Source organism: Carassius carassius, chromosome 7 (genome assembly GCF_963082965.1).
Source record: "Carassius carassius chromosome 7, fCarCar2.1, whole genome shotgun sequence".
NCBI classification, from domain to species: Eukaryota; Metazoa; Chordata; class Actinopteri; order Cypriniformes; family Cyprinidae; genus Carassius; species Carassius carassius.
Genome location: NC_081761.1, coordinates 24,316,779 through 24,322,778, shown reverse-complemented (window position 1 = coordinate 24,322,778; position 6,000 = coordinate 24,316,779).

Sequence of the window (6,000 nt, the reverse complement as noted above, 5' to 3'; positions counted from 1 at the left end):
TTATGGGATCATCATATAAATGGCATAAAAGCTTCACAATGCATTTTCGAAATCACTCATGACGTCATGAAAGTGAATCCGCGTCAGCATATTAGTGCTGTCAAATGATTAATCGCATCCAAAATAACATTTTTCTTAGATATATACAAGCATGTGCATGTGCGTATGTCAGGGGAGAAGACTGTAGTCTCACGAGAGTAAGGTCTGGGGAGAAGCATTCTCTCGACAACCAAGTTTTGTTTACGGCACAGGAAACCATGTGAACAAGTAAATTGTGTCTGTTTTGGTTAAAGTGGTGCTTTCGTGTCAATACCCAAGATGTTTAAATAAGTTTGTGACAGGTGTTTTGTTTTGCTTTCTCCCCTGTGTATCTGCATTCGTCACTCTCTTCCCAGATTTTACGTTGCGCCTTTTGTTAAGCCAATGTCAAACGCTCAACCGCCTTGTTGTGAACGTGCTTGCTTGAGCAACCAGGGAGCTGGACATTACAGTTTATAAAGTTTCAAGAAGAATCAACATTTTTATTAAACTTACACATTGTTTAATTTCAGAAGACGTTTCAAAAGGCTGTTTGTTGCTACCGTGTGTATTGCGTTTGAGCTCTGTCACGTTATTTTTTCAGGATACCCGCAATCCTGAAAGCCTACGAGAGCCCCAGAGTGGTCGTGCTTCACGCCGGGGTTAACGACACCATGCTGCGGCAGATGGAGACACTGAAGAGGGACTTCAGGAGCCTGATCGAGACGGTGCACAGCACGACGTCCGCGGCTACGTATCGACAAGGACACGAAAGGTTCAGCAGACTTGTTGCTTTAAATGAATGGTTATTGTCATGGTGTAAAGAACAGAAACTGATATTTGATTAGCAGTCCTTCGATACGTTATAGCAGTTGCTAAAATCGGTGTGGCTTATGTCTATATAAGCTGAGTCCAGATAAGTTCTACTTCGATTTTTCATCACTTCTGCAAAGTGCTCACATCACATCACTGTTCTCCGGAGAAGTCTGTGCCATCGACAAGCCTCTTCAGCGGGACGAGCCATCTACCTTCGCAGACAGAAGCTGGCCTTCTTCCTCGCCGCTTCAGCCGCCGTTCCTGCTACGTTATCCGGTGCCTACATCCTTTTCACGCTTTGCATTGTGTGTGTGTGTTCGCGCCGCGACACACGCCTTCTGAAAGAGCCGAGGCTTGTTTCAAATGCCTCGTTTTTCTAAGTGCGGCTCGTGCAGAGCCTCCCTCAGCGACAGGGACCGTCACATTCTGTGTGTTCCCTGCCTGGGAAGAAATTATGCGGACCATGCGCTTTCCAAGGGCGGCTGCCCAGAATGCGATGCCATGCCTATGTCGACCCTTCTCACCCAGGCCGTCGAGGACTTTGGCCTCGATTGGTCTCTGCCTGAGGAACCCGCGTCCAGGTCGCGCCAAGCTCGACGCCTCATGTGAGGCCCGCTCCCTTCCTGCTGGAACTCCTCGAGGAGCTGACTAAAAGCTGGAAGGTGCCATTTTCTGCTAGGCTGCGGCCTACTGTCTCTTCAACGCTCTCCCACGTGGACGGCACGAAAGACAAAGGCTACCTCTCCATCCCTGCCGTCGAGGAGCCGGTAGCAACACATCTGTGTCCGCCTTCCGCTGGTCTAAGCTATCGCTGCTGTCAAAAGCCAGCAGGACAACTTCGGTGACTGAGAGACACTTGTGGTTGATGCTGTCTGACATGAAGGAGGACGACAGAGCCACCTTCCTCGACGCGCCGGTGTCTACAGCTGGTCTTTTTGGCCTGTCGGTCAAGGGCTTTGCGGAGAGGTACTCTGAGGTGCAGAAAACTTTGCAGGCCATGCGACACTTCTTGCCGAAGCGTTCTAGTTCCGTGACGGGTCGCTCTAAAAATCAGTAGCCCAACCAGAACACAGCGCCACCACCGCCTCCGCTGCCAGTGTCACAGCGCAGGGATTTTCAGCAGCGCTCGTGCTCTTCTAGCCGTCACAGACCTCTGCCTCAGGGACCCAGGCAGAATATAGTGCTGAAACCTGAGCCCTCAAAGTCTTCCTGACCACACTAGGAAGATGAAGATGGTCGAGTCTTGCTTCGGCCGTACCGCAGAGGTGACTGGAGAAGTATATTCTACAGCCAACAAGCCCGTTACACAACCCGCTCGCCTGTACCCAAATGCCATTTTCACGGCTGATCAAATAAGTCTCAAAAAGAGCATTATGTCTTTTTTTCCGGCTCATGCCGAAGGTGTTGCAAATGTAGGAAATGTGCCCACGCCCCAGTGCTCACCCCTACACATAAGCACGGCCCGTTCAGTTTCACACACTCATTCAAGGCCAATATCACTGAAACCGGCTCATGCCGCTTGTTTTTTAAATGTAGGAAATGTGCCCGCTGTACAGTGTTCACCCCTACTCACAAACACGGGTCGCTCTGTGACACCCACTCACTTAGAGCCCCCATCAATAAATGCGAGATGCGTTCTGTGTGAAAAAAACCCATATGTAGACACGAGATGTGGTCTATGTGCAGAGAGTGCGCACGTCTCCTTAAGTGTGCGCCCATGAGCAAACACTGTATGCTATGCGCAGCACACACACATCGCCCAGAGCCCAGATACCATTCTTCCTCTAGCTTTAAGCATAAAAGCATGGGAAATGATTCCGGGCATGTCGGATTGGGTAATGAACGTCAGAAAGTTCATGGATGTAGCATTAAGCTTTGTAAATATGCTAGTGAATGTAAGGAAAGCAGCCGGACCTGATGGGATTTCTGGCCGTGTTCTGCAGTCCTGCGCTGATCAGCTCGCTGGTTTGTTTACAACCATTTTTAATGAGTCTCTTGTTACATCTGTGGTTCCCACATCCTTCAAAAAACCTGTCATCATCCCTGTGCCTAAGAACAATAAACCCTCTTGTCTGAATGACTATCGTCCAGTTGCCCTCACATCAATAGCCATGAAGGTCTACGAGGGACTGGTTAAAAATGTCATCTGCTCCTCCATCCCGGATACTTTAGACTCTATTCAGTTTGCCTATTGCCCAAACAGATCCACTGATGATGCCATCTCTCACATCCTGCACTCTTCATTGACACACATTGACAGCAACAATGGGAACTATGTAAGACTGCTATTTATCGACTATAGCTCAGCTTTTAATACTATAGTCCCCATAAAGCTAGCTTCTAAACTCATGGACCTCAGCCTGAATTCTTCGCTCTGCAACTGGATTCTTGATTTCCTCACTGGAAAATAGGGCAGTACACCTCCAACTCCATCACCATGAACGTAGGAGCCCCACAGGAATGTGTCCTGAGTCCCCTGCTCTACTCTCACACATGTCTTCGCACAGCTCCACATCTATAATCAAATTTGCTGATTATACTGTGGTTCTGGGGATGGATCTGGACTCGGTATTGATGACAGCATGACTCACGTCAGAGCACGCACTGCGAATACAATGCTCAGCAGTGGTTTTCAGGGCCGGCAGCATTTTTCCTCTCAAGAATTTTCAGAGGATGCTGGGCCTTATGGCTTCGGCCTCGGCAGTGCTCCAACTAGGGTTGCTTTACATGCGCCCTCTGCAGCACTGGCTGAAAACACTTGAACATCTGGTGCCATTCGCCTCAGTGTTACTCAAAACTGTGTGACATCACTGGCTGGTGCCCTGGAAGGTGGCAGACTGGTATCAGTAGGGTGTGCGTTTGGGGATGATCTTGAAACAATAAGTAATCTCAACAGACGCCTCCAACTCAGGTTGGGGCGCCCTCTATGAGGGGAGGCCGGTATTCGGCCAGTGGGCAGCCCAGGGGGGGCACTTACATATAAACTGTCTGGAGATGAAAGCGGTCGAGAGCGCTTTGGGATATTTCCTCCCCTTCTTAAAGGGCCACAATGTCTTAGTCCGTACGGACAACATGGCAGTGGTTTCTTACATAAACCGCCAGGGTGGTCTCAGATCACGTAGCCTCCACACACTGGCAGAACGCCTCCTTGTGTGGTCGCAGCACAACCTGCTCTGTCTGAGAGCAGTGCACATGCCGGGATGTCAAAATGTGGGCATGGACATGCGGTCCAGAGACAATGTTCCCCAAGGGGAATGGTCCCTACACTCCCAGGTAATCCAGTTACTGTGGGACACCTTTGGCAGAGCAAAAGTCGATCTCTTTGCATCACCAGAGAATGTGCACTGCCCAGTATTTTTCACCAAAGAGAGGGACGCGCTGGCCCACGTATGGCCCAGCCACCCCCTTTATGCATTTCCCCCAGTCGCACTGTTACCACAGGTGATCAAGTGAATCAGGGAGAGCGAATGCTCTGTACTCCTCGTGGCGCCATTCTGGAGGAACAAGCTTTGGCTCCCAGAGCTGATGCAGCTAGTGAGCATGACCCTGTGGCCGATTCCGATGAGGAGGGATCTCCTCTCTCAGGGCAGGGGCGATTTGGCACCAGTGCCCCGAGTTATGGGTCCTGCACGTCTGGGTCACAGCGGCCATAGCGGCGTTTGTCAAACCTATGCTTGGCCAGCCACTGGGAAGGAATGATCTCATCATTCGTTTCCTGAGAGGTGCTAGGAGATTAAACCCACCCCGGCCCCCTTTGGTTCCGGTCTGGTACCTCTCCACGGTCCTGGACGCTATGAAAGGCGCCTCCTTCGAACTATTGCAGTCCGTGGATTTGCGGTATCTTTCATTTAAGACCATTTTCCTTGTGGCTCTCGCCTCGGTCAAGCGAGTGGGTGACCTGCATGCACTCTCTGTGAGTGCTGCGTTTATCGAGTTTGGACCTAATGACTCTAAAGTCATTCTCAAACCGAGACACGGCTATGTCCCCCCTTTCACTTCGTTCAGAGCACAAGTCATTTCACTGTCAGCTCTTCCAAAATCTGATAGTGAGGGCAATGTGATCCTCCTCTGCCCAGTCAGGGTGCTGAGGATTTATGTCGGGAGGTCTGCTGTTTTCAGACAGTCAGAGCAGCTCTTTGTTTCTCTCGGTGGCCGTACTAAGGGACTAGCCACATCGAAACGAGAGCGTTCTACCTGCTTAAATGATAAAAGTATTTGCGCTGTACAATCTATTAAGACTGTGTCTGTTCCCTGAATAGTGAGGTCAAAATATAAATTTAATGTAGGACCTAGAAAATTTTTTATGATTAAACCAGGAAAATGTAAAATAAATGAATAAAAAACATTTTTAAAGTTTGGGCTCATAAACATTAGATCACTTACACCCAAAGCAGTTATTGTAAATGAAATGATCACAGATAATAGTTTTGATGTACTCTGCTTGACTGAAACCTGGTTAAAACCAAATCACTATATTGCTCTAAATGAGTCTACTCCACCAAACTACTATTATAAGCATGAGCCCCGTCAGACTGGTCGTGGGGGAGGTGTTTCAACAATATATAGTGATATTCTCAATGTTACTCAGAAAACAGGATACAGGTTTAACTCATTCGAAATACTTCTGCTTAATGTTACACTGTCAGATATGCAAAAGAAATCTATTGTGTCTCTTGCTCTGGCTACTGTGTATAGACCACCAAGGCTGTATACAGAATTCTTAAAAGAATTTGCAGATTTCCTCTCAGACCTTTTTGTTACAGTTGATAAAGCGCTGATATCTTACTGAGACAGATATTGTACCTCAAAGTGATGATGTTACCGATCATTTCCTTGTATTTTGCATGCTGCAAATCACTGATATTATCTATATGGCTCAGCGTTACCATTTGGTCAGAATATCTTGGTTACGTACAGTACAGACCAAGAGTTTGGACACACCTTCTCATTCAAAGAGTTTTCTTTATTTTCATGACTATGAAAATTGTAGATTCACACTAAAGGCATCAAAACTATGAATTAACACATGTGGAATTATATATGGAATTATATACATAACAAAAATGTTCAGGTCCGGTGACTGTGGAGGCCAGGTCATCTGGCGCAGCACCCCATCACTCTCCTTCTTGGTCAAATAGCCCTTGATGCCTTCAGTGTGACTCTACA